The sequence below is a fragment of the Schistocerca piceifrons genome, chromosome 5 (genome assembly GCF_021461385.2).
Source record: "Schistocerca piceifrons isolate TAMUIC-IGC-003096 chromosome 5, iqSchPice1.1, whole genome shotgun sequence".
NCBI lineage: Eukaryota > Metazoa > Arthropoda > Insecta > Orthoptera > Acrididae > Schistocerca > Schistocerca piceifrons.
In genome coordinates this window covers 383340365-383357258 of record NC_060142.1, presented here as the reverse complement: position 1 = coordinate 383357258, position 16894 = coordinate 383340365, and positions in this window count along the sequence as shown.

Below are 16894 nucleotides of genomic sequence, written 5' to 3'. Positions count from 1 at the left end.
TTTTATTGTGATTAGTCACCTGAAAATCACAACAAAATAAGAAACATATTTTATATTTTTTAAGCCTGAAATAGAGAAACAAACAAAGCTTTATATAATAGTTTACTGAGATGAAATTGAGACCACTAAATGGGACATGGGTATCGAAACATACATAGATAAAAAATAAGAAAAATGAAAAAAAGCATTGTGTTTTTCAGAAAACACAGAAAAAATGCTGCTTAATCAGAAGTCAGTAGATAAGATTATTTCAAGCACTCATTAAAACGTATGTATTTCTAAAAATTAAGCTATGATATTTGTCTAATAACACTAAATATAAGGCACATAATAATTAGCATACTAATTTCAACTGCCACTTCTCAGTAGATGAAAAATGCTGATTTCCAATATAAAAACATAGGTTAAAGAAAGAACACAAAAAATATTGCAATTTGAAGTGATGGACTGACTCAGGAAAATTGGGCAGTTATGACATTGTGTTTTTTGGGTACATGAAGATAAAAAGCATTGGTAGTTAAATTTTTTTGACACTAGTAATATTATTTGTGCACAGTAACCTCAAAATCAAAAGTAAATTATTTCATATTTACATGTACTTGCTATTTTGTTTCAATTTTTTAAATTGTCTGGCAAGTTGACGAACATTCTCCATAATAGAAAAAATGTTTCTTACAAAATCAACTATTAAATGAATGTTGTGGCATAATTAAGCTGGATACACATTTTGAACCCTCTACTACTGATAGGTATTAATATTTTCATTTGTATGTGAAAAAGTTCATGGAAAACCTACTAAAATGCAATATTTCATGATTGATTGTTTATATTTTATGTGAGTAGGATAATTTTTAAGTTTTTTGCGAAAAATGTAAATTTATTTCTATTAAGTTTCATTAAATATGTTATCTGATTCAAATAAGATCTCTACCAGAGATGTAAATAATTAATTCTATGAATTTTTATGGAATCTTTGATCTTGTGCATGCTTGGTAGGAAGAGCTATAAGAAGGCAGTTGCATTTCAGTTACCAGTATTGTAGGTAACAGTCAAGTTCTGCTGTAGATGTTGTAAAGAGTAGCCATGTTTTGTATGGAGTTAAAGATTGGAAGTTGGCGGCAGTAATTTTTTTCAGTCAGTCAAGTGAAACGTTTCATAATACAGAAGTTAAAATTGTGAAAACTCTTCATTTCATAGTTAAGAACTCAACAAATATTTACAGTTCTGGAAAGTTTTGATTTCTTTGTACAGGAAGTATCTGAGACCATCACACCCCCAAAAACAAGATAAGGAGGCCAGCAACAGAATCAGCTAAGTAACAAAACTGTAATTCATTAATGTGGTTATGCTTTTCAATATTAGTAGAAAATGACATATATCCATGAAGTGGATATGCCTGGAGAGAGTTATTCTTTATTGGAACAGCATGTTGAAAATTGTAAAAAAACTGGAAATCGTATTTCTCTTATTCCTTAAGTACAATGTATTCCCTGTCTTTTCCTACTATGTCTCCCAAATAACATTATCATCCAAGAACTTTATAACTGAAGAAACCTTGTAGGGCTGATGTTATGGATTTAGTAAGGAAAAGTGTTTATTTTTAATAGGTGGGAGGTGATTCTTGATAGAAAATCTAAACATCTTTAATATACAACAGTTTGTTTTCTCACATAATGTGGTTTCTGGTGTTCCAGTGAACAACTACCACAGAGCTTTGGTTTGATAGAAACATTGTAGTGGAACAGAAATTATGAGTTTACCTGAAGCCTATTTGCTGTATACTCTTAATAGTAACTTGAGATTAAAGATTCTGTGAATACATTTTGATTAACCATTTTTGACACAATTCAAGTTTCATTTACTGCAAGAAATTTCCTTTTTTAAAGTTACTATGAGTGGTTTGAAGTGTCTTTTTACGGACTCTAGAATTACTCTGTATTCAGGCAGTTTATTTTTCTGTTATTATTTTCCTCTTTTCGTAAATGAAAAGTAAAGTTGCTCCATAATGACAAATATAAATCTATTGCATTTTGTAAAATGTGTTACGATGCTACACTGATCACTTCAAATGTTATTATTTTAGTGTTACTTCTTCCCCATCGTCACATTCAACTAGTTTACTTGTCAACAGAAATGTGTTAACTGCAAAATATGCTAGTATGTGTGAGTTGTGGGCTATCAACTTGTATGACAGCACTTTTAATTTACAAAGACATAGAACTGTAGAAATCAATATGTAATAAATTAAGCAACATAATAATTAACTTATGATAGAGAATGTATTGTGTGATATGTATTATAAACTAATGAAGCAATATAAGGGAACTGAAATGTGTAAAAAAAATAATGTGTGGTATTATATATGTAAGGTAAGCCAAATGAATAGAAGATATTCACTGTAGCGACATTGTATGTAATCCCAGTCAGACAATGTGTTTACTGAAAGATTGTGTGATGGTATTCCTAGTTGCACAAGCAGTATTGATGGTTTTACAGTAATTTCCTCATTTCGGGAGAGTTGCTTTTGCAATTCATTACATGATGGATTCCTCCGAAACAGCACATAAAGTGGATATCCAGTTTCTTCACACAGAAGGGGTGTATGCTTCACAGATGTATCATAAGATGAGAAAGGTGTTGGAGAACAGTGTCTTGCATGATACACAATATTCCAGTGGTGTCAGCATTATGAGGCAAGGTGTATGGCCAAGGAGATTCTCTTTCAAAAATTTCGACACGAAGTCCTGGAGCATTCTCCCTACAGCCCCAATATCTCCCTATGAGATGAATATATCGTCAGTATCCTTAAAACAATTTCCGAAAAGTCAGAGTTTCACCAGTGACAAGGAAGGGCAGAGCACCATGTAAGGTGGATATGTCAGCAGTCTAAGACTTTGTACACTGAAGCCATCCACTCCCTTCTTATGTCCTGGGATTGGTGTTTCAATGGTAGTGTCAATAGCTATTATGTACAATTGCACCATTTCACAAGAACTGTAATCATAATATTGTTATTAAAATTTCTTTACACATAACTGTAGTCTCTTTTTCATTTGTGTCCTCATTATTTTGAATGTGTGAAGCTTTTAGAATTGTTAATAATAGCACATATAAGCATTCTGAGTGCTTGTAAAGACTTGGTATCCAATGTCAAATAAATAAAAAATTGTTCATATATGACTTTTCTCATATGCATACTGTCAGGCAATTACTGAAATCAATTCTTTCCATATGTCTCCAGAGGTACTTTGATTTCACTCATGACTATCATATTTTTGGTTAGTCATAACAATTTGAAATTCTTTGTCTTCTTTGCATGTTCATACACTACAAATACTTCAAATCTTGCTTAATTCAGTGAATAGTCAGTCCTAATACTACAAAACTGAGGACATGTGCAGAAGAACAGTCTAACCTTCAAATGTAAAAACTTCGAGATAAGTGTTGCTATCTGTTTCTGGATATTAGAAGTATCAAAATTGAGATTGGTTTCACCCCTAAATATCACTTAGGGGTCAGACAAATGTCAATTTTGATAGTTTCCAAACACAGTAACAGAAGGCAATACTTACCTCTAAGCTCTTACATTTGATGGTTAGCCTATTTTTCTGTGTATGTCTTCAATTATTTATAGAAAGAACCTACAGATAGGCTACTTCAAATGGTTTGACTGAACAGGGAATCATTCTAGCAACAATATGGGCCACAACTGGGAAAATTCAATGACAGAAGTTGCTTTGACAAAGAGCAGACAGTTATGGCCTGGCACCTTTTAAAGAGCATTTTGGAAAAGGCAAAGCTGATTGGTTATTTACAGATTACTGTAGTGAGGATCTATAGAAAGTAATTGAGAGATGATGAAACAATGAGCAGGCAACAATGTGTTCGATGTCCACACGTCATCACAGAACATGGATGCCAGACGCTTGCCCATTCTGTAAAGCAGTTGGGACAGTGATGTGTGGCAGGTATGACTAGAGAGAACAATACTGGTGTTGTTGCAAGTATTTCAGAGTTCACTGTAGGATGCACATAGTTGAACATGGAACTCTGCAACAGATGACCCCTTCATGTTTCCATGTTGACCCAATGACACTGTCAGTTACAGGTGCGATGGGCAGGGGATCATCACAGTTAGTGTGTGGATCAATGGAAACATGTTGCATAGTTCTATATATCATATTTCTTGTTACATCAGGACAACAGATGTGTGCAGATGCACTGACATCCAGAGAATAACTACTCTAAACATGCTTTGCACAGTGCAGGACGGTGGGGGCAGTATTATGCTATAGAGGAGTTCACCCTGCCTTTCATGGAAAAAACACACACACACAAACACTATACTGAAAGACTGTGTGATGGTATTCCTACTTGCATAAGCAGTATTGATGGTTTTACAGTAATTTCCTCATTTTGGGAGAGTTGCTTTTGCAATTCATTACATGATGGATTCCTCCCAAACAGCACAAAAAGTGGATATCCAATTTCTTCACACAATAGGGGTGTATGCTTCACAGATTTATCATAAGCTGTAAAAGGATATATATATATATATATATATATATATATATATATATATATATATATATATATATATATATATATATATATGTATATAATTTATTTAGTTTCCTGTCACAGTTGCATACATATTCCTTAATGATGACTAGTATAATGTCGCAACATAGATAGGAGCCCAGTGCCATATCCAGGGAATGAGTCACTGCCAGTCAATTGAACATTTCACCATACTTGCAGTTTCTTTAGTAGTGACACAGTTCGCTGGGCAGTGAGCCTTCTTCAGGAAGTTTCTATAACACTGAAGTATGTGTCAGTACTTGTCTTCTGCATTAGCAGTCCCATTTTAGCCATATAAGAGAAGTCCAGAAAAATATAGATACTCTTTGATAGCTCATATCTTTGGAAGAAAATGGCATACCGTTGCAAGTTTGCACAGTAGCATAGTGCATTGTTTTCTCAACAGATCTCGGCATGTATTTCTGGCAGATAGCAATGTAGCAGTGAATGAAGTAAGATTGTTATCTGAGTAACAAAAGGCCGTATTAAAGTAGTACTGGAAGTATGAAAACATGACGCAGGCACAATGGCAATGGTATAATGCGTATGGACCTCAGCCACCAACATATTCAACAATTATTCATATTCGCGATAAATTTGAAGCAGACGGTACTATCAGGATTTGCATAAGGAAAGGTATGGCCGATCTAAAACATAAAATCCAGCTTCCAGCACTGCTGTGTTGCAACATTTTACTAGGTCACTTCAAAAATCTATGAAGCAAGATGCATGTAAAAGCGAGGTAAGCCAATCAAGTGCACAGCGAGTTCTGAAGAGAGTATAGCGGAAAGTGTACATTACGAAATTGCTGCACGCTGTAAATGAGGACGACCTGTATTGAAGGGTGGAGTACAGTGGGAAGTTTGTAAGCATGCTTCATGAGGCTGAATGGTTTCCAGGTACGGTTATCTGGTCTCATGAGGTGGAATTCCAACTGAATAATACTGTAAACCACTACAACTGCATGTCCTGGGCTCCTGAAAATCGTCACATTCACATGGACAAATATGTTAATCTACCGGGTGTTAATGTGTGACATGGTTGTCATTGTGTGGTTTGATTGGCCTGATCTTCTTTGAAGGTACCATAACTGGTGAGGTGTATTTCCATATACTGCAAACATCGATTATACCTGCCATCTGAGAGGTATTCGGAAATGAACGATTTTACCTACAACAAGATGATGCTCCACATCACTACAACAGAGATGTCAGAGGCTACTGGATGAAAATCTACCTGGACAATGGATAGGTCTGAGAGGAGCTGTTGAGTACTCACCGTGGACTCCAGGGTTTACACCTCTTGACTTCTACCTATAGGGAACCTTGAAAAATGGAGTTCATCAACAGAAGACAGCTACACTGAACGAGCTATGAGAAACTATCAAGGCATCTTGTGTGGCTATCACACCAGAAACACTGACAGCTTTAGCTCTGTCAACAGGTGATTGGCATCGACGTTGTTTGGCTGTGTATGGAAGTCACTTTGGACACATAAAATAACCTTCCCTCCATGCCAAAACTGTGACGGTCCATCCTTTTTTTCCATTACTTTTGACTATCAAAGAACATCCACATTTTTCTGGACCCCTCTTTGCATACACTAGGTGAGCAGGGCATCAACCTGGCAGAGCTATGCATCGATGCCCACTGTGAGTTGGTCTTTACTGTTGGGTCGCTGACACTTTTCTGAGCAGCTATAATCATCGTAACCGGAATGTGAACGAACGACTAGTGCCTGACACCCTAACCGTCAGATCACCTTCACTCTGCCGCCGTTTGTACAAGACCACTTGCTGGGGAAACTGCTGGTATCTCACAGTTCGAGGTATGAACTGAGGTGTTCTCATATCTGTGCCAATGGGGTCCACCAACACCAGCTGCTTCTCAACAGCCATTAGCCCATGGTTCGTCAGCCTGAGCAACACCACTGTCGACCATGTCATTGGGACGCTAGGCCACCCTGTCAGAATTCTTTGCTTGGGTAACACCAGGTACCAGCAGAGTTGAGGCTCTGAGCGCTGCAGGGCTTCTTTAAGGGTACTGCAGTCACTGCAGTCCCAGGGGATCCTGAGCTTGGGGGGGGGGGACCATGAACCCTGTAAATATTTGTTCTTACTTAATAAACTGTGCTTTCCTGTAACAAGAAAAAAAATTATTCAAATTTAAAATGTTAACAGGCTTCACTCACGCTACATCCACTGTCGAGAGCATCTTCGTTGTTGATTCTATTTTTTATTAAATAAGACAGTCTTGACGAATACCACAGCAGTCGTTCTGCCATTGAACAGACGAAAATAGGTATTTCCATAAAATATAATCTTAAACAGAACTGACAGTGTTTTAATGAAGGTGATGTTAAAAAGTGATGTTATTAAAGCTTTGTTAGTTGATAATGCTGAAGAACCATAGATTTCATATAGACAAGAACTAGTCGATGAAACTGTTCCACTAGCGGAAATACCTAATAATAACGTTTCTGCAGAAGAAACTCCTCTCCAAGAGGAAAGAAAATCATATAAGGAAGGTAATGGCTTTCAAATTGTCAATGATCTTAGCGATCTGGGAATCTGGTCAGATATTATAAATGATAACTTAACTATATGAGAAATTAAGGTACTTCTGCAAGACATTAGCGAAATAATTGTCACATTTTCTGTTTACAGCGAGACAAGGAGGTGTTTTAGTGTTTTTCATGGCTTTCACCATCTTCCAAATGATGGAAAACTTTAGGGAATGTGAATTGCACATTCTCGACTCAAAATTAATTAATCATTCAACTCAAGACTAAAATAATTACGAAGAAAAGAGGTGGAGATCAGTTTTGTTGGGGTTTTTTTCCGTAGCATGTTTCCTTTCCGAAAGAAATCTTTCGTTAAGAGGCGACGTTTTCCAAAACAGCTGCAACTGAAGATTTTTTTAGAGATCTTACAGGACTTCGTTACTTCAGATACTAAATAACCTTGTCATAACGCTTGCAGCTCGTAGAGAACAATATTACGACAGCAGGAGAGACGTGTAGAGCAAGAAGAGTGGTACTCAAGCTCGTATCATTGAAGAAGAAAGGTAGATTCCATATTTCTAGATTTCCGGAAAGTGTTCGAGCCAGTGTCCCACTTCAGGCTGTTAAAGAAGGTACGAGCATATGGTATAAGTTCACAGATATCTGAGTGGCTCGAAGACTTGTTAAGTTATAGAACCTAGTATGTTGTTCTCGACGACGAGTGTTCATCAGAGAAAAGGGTATCGTTAGTAGTACCCCAGGGAAGTGTGATACGACCGCTATTATTCCCTATACACACAAAGATTTGGCGGACAGGATGGCAGCACTACGCGGTTGTTTGCTGATGACGCTGTGTTGTATAGTAATGTGTCGAAGTTGAGTGACTGTGGAGGATACAAGATGACTCAGACAAAATTTCTAGATGGTGCGGCGAATGGCAACTAGCAAATGTAGAAAAATGCAAGTTAATGTGAATCAGTAGGAAAAACAAGACCCATAATGTTCGGATAAAGCATTAGTACTGTCCTACTTGACACAGTAACGTCGTTTAAATTTCTGGGCGTAACGTTACAATCCAATATGAAATGAGCAGGTGAGTATTGTGATAGGAAAGGCGAATGAACTACTGCGGTTTACTGGGAGAATTCTAGGAAAGTGCGGTTCATCTGTAAAGGTGATCGCATATAGGATGCTAGTGCGACCTGTTCTTGAGTATTACTCGAGTGTTTGGGATACTTACCAGATTGGATTAAAGGAAGACATCGAAGCAGGTCAGAGGCGGGCTGCTAGATTTGTTATTGGTATGTTCGAACAACACACAAATGTTACGGACATGCTTTGGGAACTCAAATGGGAATCTCTGGAGGAAAGGTGACGTTCTTTTTGAGGAACGCTATTGAGAAAATTTAGAGGACCGGCATTTGAAGCTGACTGCAGAGTGATTCACTTGCCTCCAACTACATTGCGTGTAAGGACCACGAAGATAAGATACGAGCAATTAGGGCTCATATGGGGGCACAGAGACGGTCGTTTTTCCCTCTTTCTGTTTGCGAGTGGAAATGAACGGAAATGACTAGCATGGATGCAGTGGATTGTGGAGAATCGATGTAGATTATTCTATGCCTCTGTGAAGCACTTAAGAATCACGTTAACCTGACTCTGAAGCATCTGTATGATACAAGATGGGGGGCTGGGAGTTGAAATGTTTGGGGATGTAATACCTGAGCTTGATAACAAAAGACTTGCGGTAAGAGTTAAAAAACATGTGAAGAAATGACCTAAAGTGTTTCAGTGAAGTATCTAGTCCCCTGAAAGAAATCTCAAAATTTAAGTTTTCTTTGCGTGTTGGGCAGAATGTAAAGCACTTCAGTAAAATTAATGAAATCAACACTTAGTGCCAATGAGGAATATAGAGCCAACAGTTTTGAAAAGGCTCAGAAAGAAGAAGAGGAATTGGTTGCATCTTTAGGAAACGTTGCTGAGTTAACAGAATGCAGATATACAGCAATTAAAAGGCAGTTTTCTTACGAAAGTGGGGATAAATCCATGCCAGGGGAAGAGAACCGCTTAAGGGTAAACTTCCTCTGTGTTTTGTCAGACATCGCTGTTATGGTTTTGAAGGAAAGGAAAGGTTTCAGTAGCTCAGTAACTGCTTTGACTTGCTCAGTGTTGTTTTTGACAAGAACTTGACAACAAATCACTAATTTTGTTAGGTGGATTTGTGTTTTTCAACACAAGATAGGACGAAAGCTAAATGGAGTCGTTTCTTATGAAATTAATGATGTCCTGAAAATCTGAAATGTGCTTGTCCCAATCAATATGTATTTTGTGACAGCAGTTACCACAAAGTTTTCCAGTCTCTTTCATGTTGCGTTGGAAGAAGCATGGTATCTGGAGATAATAATGGGTGTAATATTTCTATCTTGCTGTTTGCGTTTCCATATTACTGATCGAAATTTCGATCCATTGTTGGAGATTTCCTTCTGAACATGTCCAACATGAAGCAAAAAAATGTGTAGTAAAAACATTAGAAACAGTTCTAGCAGTGGCTTTTCGTAACTGAGTGAAAGATACAAATTTTGTAGTACTATAGCAACGATTAAGTAGCAGAAACGTTTATTAGTTCTTGAAATGGTTTCAAATAGTTCAACATCTGCCATTTGTCTTAATGTGATGGGTACAATAGGCTACAGAGTAGCAATTTAGAAGATTTAGCTTTTATCCAATTCTGCAAGTTGCCAAGGCTCGTCGAATATGCCTTTTCCATATTTGTGAAATAACAGTTCTGTCGTAATATCAAGAAGTAGTTGCGAGCACCATAATGGGGTAACTCAAGTGTGTAGACCAGATTAATTTATTAACAAGTTCTGCAAGTATACAGGGAGTCCAGTTGTCGCTGTCAGGACGAGAGTGACGAAACAGAATATTTGTGCACGGTGTAGTGAGAACTGATTGTTGTCTGGATCGTCACGCCGCACAAGTTTGTTCTCTTTCCAGACATCATGTTTGCTCTACTTTCTGACGATTTCTTCTAATAACGCTGAAATAAAATTTTCAAAAGCTACCTGTTTAATATAAAGAAGGTTGAAATTGGTTTGACAGAAATTAGCGGCGATTTCTTGCTGGTTACTGCACAGAGAGTGTGAAAGTGCATCTGCTACAGTATTCTGGGTTCCTGGGATGTAGACAACCGTAAAATCAAATTCCTGCAAATAAAGTTTCCAACGACTAAGGGTGTCATGTTTGACTTTAGATGATAAGAGAAACTGAATAGCTCTGTGACCTGTGTAAACTGATGTGTGTCTGCCGTAGATAAAGTGATGGAACTTAGTGAAAGCCCAAACAACAAATAATGTTTCGAGTTCGGTGATGGAATAATTTCTGTCAGCCGATGTGAGGATGCGACTAAAAAGGCGATGTTTTTCTTAACAGTTGTGCCGTTTTCCTACATTTCCTGAAATACGTGGACACTAAGAGCAGTCCTGGAGCTGTCTGTAGCAATCGAAAGATTCTTTGTCGGCTCAGGATGTGATAGGAGTGCAGCTTTAAGTAAAGCATTTTTTTAGATTCAAAAAATTGGACTGTGCTTGGTCATTCCACGACAATATAGTAATTTTACCAGTATGATGACAATCTAGGGTATCTAGTGCAGAGTGTAGTATAAAACGGTGAAAAAAGCTGATCAAAAGAGGAGGAAGCTGTGAAGTAATGTTACGGATGGCTTGTAGTTTGTCGGGATCGTGCGCAATGCCATCTGCCGAAATTAAGTGTCCTAGAAATTTAATAGAAGCCTTGCCAAAATGAGATTTACTGAGGGTCACGGTGACACCTTCTAGCATGCGAAGAACAGAATTATATTCCGACCACGAAGGTTCTGCAATTAGAATGTCGTCAATGTAGCCTATGTGGTGATTCTGCCTTTTAATTCACTTGGAAGAATAGTATTCATCGCACTGATGAATGCAGTGGAGTTAATTGTTAAACCAAAAGGCAATTTACAAAATTGGTAGCAGCTACCGAAACATAAGACAGCAGTGTATTTACAAAATTGGAAGCAGTTACCGAAACATAAGAAAGCAGTGTATTTTGTGCTATTGGGATATACACTCCTGGAAATGGAAAAAAGAACACATTGACACCGGTGTGTCAGACCCACCATGCTTGCTCCGGACACTGCGAGAGGGCTGTACAAGCAATGATCACACGCACGGCACAGCGGACACACCAGGAACCGCGGTGTTGGCCGTCGAATGGCGCTAGCTGCGCAGCATTTGTGCACCGCCGCCGTCGGTGTCAGCCAGTTTGCCGTGGCATACGGAGCTCCATCGCAGTCTGTAACACTGGTAGCATGCCGCGACAGCGTGGACGTGAACCGTATGTGCAGTTGACGGACTTTGAGCGAGGGCATATAGTGGGTATGCGGGAGGCCGGGTGGACGTACCGTCGAATTGCTCAACACGTGGGGCGTGAGGTCTCCACAGTACATCGATGTTGTCGCCAGTGGTCGGCGGAAGGTGCACGTGCCCGTCGACCTGGGACCGGACCGCAGCGACGCACGGATGCACGCCAAGACCGTAGGATCCTACACAGTGCCGTAGGGGACCGCACCGCCACTTCCCAGCAAATTAGGGACACTGTTGCTCCTGGGGTATCGGCGAGGACCATTCGCAACCGTCTCCGTGAAGCTGGGCTACGGTCCCGCACACCGTTAGGCCGTCTTCCGCTCACGCCCCAACATCGTGCAGCCCGCCTCCAGTGGTGTCGCGACAGGCGTGAATGGAGGGACGAATGGAGACGTGTCGTCTTCAGCGATGAGAGTCGCTTCTGCCTTGGTGCCAATGATGGTCGTATGCGTGTTTGGCGCCGTGCAGGTGAGCGCCACAATCAGGACTGCATACGACCGAGGCACACAGGGCCAACACCCGGCATCATGGTGTGGGGAGTGATCTCCTACACTGGCCGTACACCACTGGTGATCGTCGAGGGGACACTGAATAGTGCACGGTACATCCAAACCATCATCGAACCCATCGTTCTACCATTCCTAGACCGGCAAGGGAACTTGCTGTTCCAACAGGACAATGCACGTCCGCATGTATCCCGTGCCACTCAACGTGCTCTAGAAGGTGTAAGTCAACTACCCTGGCCAGCAAGATCTCCGGATCTGTCCCCCATTGAGCATGTTTGGGGCTGGATGAAGCGTCGTCTCACGCGGTCTGCACGTCCAGCACGAACGCTGGTCCAACTGAGGCGCCAGGTGGAAATGGCATGGCAAGCCGTTCCACAGGACTACATCCAGCATCTCTACGATCGTCTCCATGGGAGAATAGCAGCCTGCATTGCTGCGAAAGGTGGATATACACTGTACTAGTGCCGACATTGTGCATGCTCTGTTGCCTGTGGTTCTGTCAGTGTGATCATGTGATGTATCTGACCCCAGGAATGTGTCAATAAAGTTTCCCCTTCCTGGGACAATGAATTCACGGTGTTCTTATTTCAATTTCCAGGAGTGTAGTTGAATTTGACAAGAGCCAGATTTTACGTCCAAAGTAGAATAGACCGACGTTCCGTAAAACTTTTGCAAGAGCTCTTCCAGCGTTTGCGGACGATCGGTTTCAGTAATGATGATTTCGTTGATATGACGAGAATCCATCACAGGACGAAGTGAGTCATCTTTGTTCTTAAAAAGTGTGAAGAGGGTTAATATATTGAATAACGGCTGGTTTAATGATAATTCGGTCTAACATAGCCTGAAGTTCTTGTTTGACTTGATCTCTGTAAATGAACGGAATGGAATATTGTTTTTCATTAAATGTAGCGTGCGGTTTTACTTGGAATTCGAAAACAAAACTGGACATTGTTATGATACATTGTTAAACACTTCAGAGAGCTCTAAAAGAATATACTACACTGTTGGCGTTCATCGTCGGTCCAAGCTCTACATCACTTACTTTATTGTTGATCGTCTGCATAACGTCATAATCAAATTCATAAGGGATATTGTTACTATCGAAATAAGTGTCTATAAAAATGTCATCTGCCAACTGATATTCTTAGATGATGAAATGACCTCTAATCTTTTAACGAGTTGCTCCTCAGTTGACAAAGTATTCTGAAAAGCAACAGCTCGCTGTTGCGTATCAGATTTCAATTTAGGCAATGACTTCTTAAAGTTGATAACAGCGTCATGTTCGACAAGGAAATCCATGCAAAGAATGACGTTGGTTGTTAAGAGGGGAACGATGCAGAAGTTAGCATGAAATGTGTGATCAGCAAGTACCAAAGATAGGTGTGTTTGTAGTTTCACATCTACTCCCTTGTTGGAGACTGCGCCTCGAACTTCCGTTTTACCAAGGGGAAAAGTAGGACAGATATTGTCGGCGTTACCTTTTTGAAATGCTGTTTCATTTATCACCGTTATACCTGAAACAGAGTTGATCACTGCAGAAAATAAATACAAGCCAATTTTAATTTAAACTATGGGATGAGAAAATATTATTTTGAGGTTGGTGTCTCTCTTGTAATAGTGTGTCCGTAATGTCGTCGAAAGTTATGACGTTTTCCAGAACGGTATGAGGAGTAGCAGAATGGCATTGTACGTTGTCCGATTGAACAATGTCGGTAGTTTCTAATCATGCATTACTAGTGGGCTGATTGATGGCAGAAGATTGCTGTGGTAGTTCAATTATTTGTACTGTATGGTTGTTTTGGCCTTCAGTATGCTACGGTGCATGGAAACGAATGTCAGGTTCATTAAAAATTAATTGAGGCGGCTGAGGCTGATTCTGATGAAGTTTCTCTTACTGAAATTGTTGGTTATTCCGTTGTATGTTTATGGTGAAAATTACTTTGCTGTTGATTGTTTCGAAGTGACTGCGACCATGGGCTTTTGTGAAATTATTCCCTTGCGATTGCGTAAAATTATTAGACTCGGCCATATTGGCAAAGCTGGGCAGCGGCACACTGAACTCTGGTAGTAGAGCTTGTAGACCGTATTGTTGAATGTTTCCGGGCTGCTGCAGCTGCGGCAAGAATTGCGTCTGGAGACTGTGGCTGTTGGTGTCGAAATTCTGGCATTGTTGCTGCTGCTGAATCTACTGGTTATCAGAATGTTGTCTCTTATTAAAATGTCCATGAAAATCGTTATTGGAACCAAATCTTTTATTTCTCTTGTTATAGACTGGGTGGGATTGCTCGTTGTAACCGAATGAGTTGTTACCTTGATTGCTGTTATTAAGGTTGTTATTGGCGAATGAGTAGTCTGGTTGCTGAATTTATAATAATTACAATAAATCCCTGAGTGCTGGAGTACTTTCCTTTTGCTGACCGGTGAGAAGGGAAACTCGTAATGAGCGCGGAAGTCTTGAGGTGCGTAACAGTATGAGTGCAGATTGGCTATATGGTTCGGTCAGGTACTGATTTTGTTGAACCATACTAAAAAAACTGGGTGATAATGGGAAAACTGGAGTGTTCGAAATTGGGTAAACTGATAAGCCGGTCTTTAATACCTCGCTGAGTCGTTTCCGACCAATGCACAGATAGAAACACATTTTGGAACTCTTCGTCGGAGTAACAATGCGTTGCTATGGGTCTCATATGCATCAAAGGACCTCCCTCTAAAAAGCTACAGAATGATTCGAGCTTATGCATCACTAGCCAGTTTGGTGGCAGCAAAAATGAAAATTGCTGCACCCAATCGAGGGGATGCAGGTCTGTGTGATTATTTCTAAACACCTTGAATTTCCTTAAGTAGGAAATGTTTGTAGTCGAACCCTTTGTGTTGGAGATTTTGAGAAGGTTCGATTGTGTGATGGCTGGTTTGCATCAATCTCACGCGCTCTTTTTAGTCAGCTTATATTATTGTGAGGCTGAAAATTAGGTGACTGTTGCTGTTGCACGTTAGTTTAAAACTGATTACATGGAGAAAAATTTCTGATACTGCCTGCTTCCTGATGTAAACTATTAACCTTCCTATGTAGCGAAATGTTATGTGCATCAAGCCAGTTTAATGTTTGCGGCATGGACTGATAGTCCTGAGATTCAATTAATGCACTGGGAGCTGTGTCCTCTAATTTATTTTCAGCTAGGTTTTCAAGTATTTCTAACCATGCTGGTAGCTCATCTCATCTTTCCGCGAGCGTAAGAATGTGTGTGGAATGTTTGAATCAAAAGCGTCAACTTGCTTCTGTAGTTTGCGCGTAGTTTTGTTCATCTTCTTCAAATCTGCTTTAACTGTGCCAGGGTCCTGCACCAGCTCTTGTTTGTTCAAGCCGGGAGCTTAACGCCTCAGTATCACATGTGCCCCCCTTCCCCCCCCCCCCCCCATATGAACCACAGACCTTGCCGTTGGTGGGGAGGCTTCCGCACCTCAGCGATACTGAAGGCCGTACCGTAAGTGCAACCACAACGGAGAGATGTCTGTTGAGAGGCCAGACAAACGTGTGGTTCCTGAAGAGGGGCAGCAGCCTTTTCAGTAGTTCCAGGGGCAACAGTCTTGATGATTGACTGATATGGTCCTGTAACACTAACCAAAACGGCCTTGCTGTGCTGGTACTGCGAATGGCTGAAAGCAAGGGGAAACTACAGCCATAATTTTTCCCAAGGGCATGCAGCTTTACTGTATGGTTAAATGATGATGGTGTCCTCTTGGGTAAAATATTCCGGAGGTAAAATAGTTCCCCATTCGGATCTCCAGGCAGGGACTACTCAAGAGGACGTCGTTATCAGGAGAAAGAAAACTGGCGTTCTACGGATCGGAGCGTGGAATGTCAGATCCCTTAATCGGGAAGGTAGGTTAGAAAATTTAAAAAGGGAAATGGATAGGTTAAAGTTAGATATAGTGGGAATCAGTGAAGTTCGGTGGCAGGAGGAACAAGACTTTTAATCAGGTGAATACAGGGTTATAAGTGCAAAATCAAATAGGTGTAATGCAGTAGTAGGTTTAATAATGAATAAAAAAAATAGGAATGTGGATAAGCTACTACAAACATATTGTGAACGTATTATTGTGGCCAGCATAGACATGAAGCCCATGCCTACTACAGTAGTACAACTTTATATGCCAGCTAACTCTGCAGATGACGAAGAAATTGAAGAAATGTATGATGAGATAAAAGAAATTATTCAGATAGTGAAGGGAGACGAAAATTTAGTAGTCATGGGTACCTGAAATTCAAGAATAGGAAAAGGGAGAGACGGAAACGTAGTAGGTGAATGTAGATTGGGGTAAGAAATGAAAGAGGAAGCCATCTGGCAGAATTTTGCGCAGAGCATAACTTAATCATAGCTAACACTTGGTTCAAGAATCATGAAAGAAGGATGAATACATGGAAGAATCCTGGTGATACTAGAAGCTATCAGATAGATTATATAATGGTAAGCCAGAGATTTAGGAACCAGGTTTCAAATTGTAAGACATTTCCAGGGGCAGATGTGAACTCTGACCACAATCTATTGGTTATGAACTGTAGACTAAAACTGAGGAAACTGCAAAAAGGTGGGAATTTAAGGAGATGGGACCTGGATAAACTGTCTAAACCACAGGTTGCACAGAGTTTCAGGGAGAGTATAAGGGAACAATTGACAGGAATGGGGGAAAGAAATACAGTAGAAGAAGAATGGGTAGCTCAGAGGGATGAAGTAGTGAAGGCAGCAGAGGATCAGGTAGGTAAAAAGACGAGGGCTAGTGGAATTCATTGGATAGCAGAAGAAATATTGAATTTAATTGATTAAAGGAGAAAATATAAAAACGCAGTAAATGAAGCAGGCAAAAAGGAATACAAACGTCTCAAAAATGAGATTGACAGGAAGT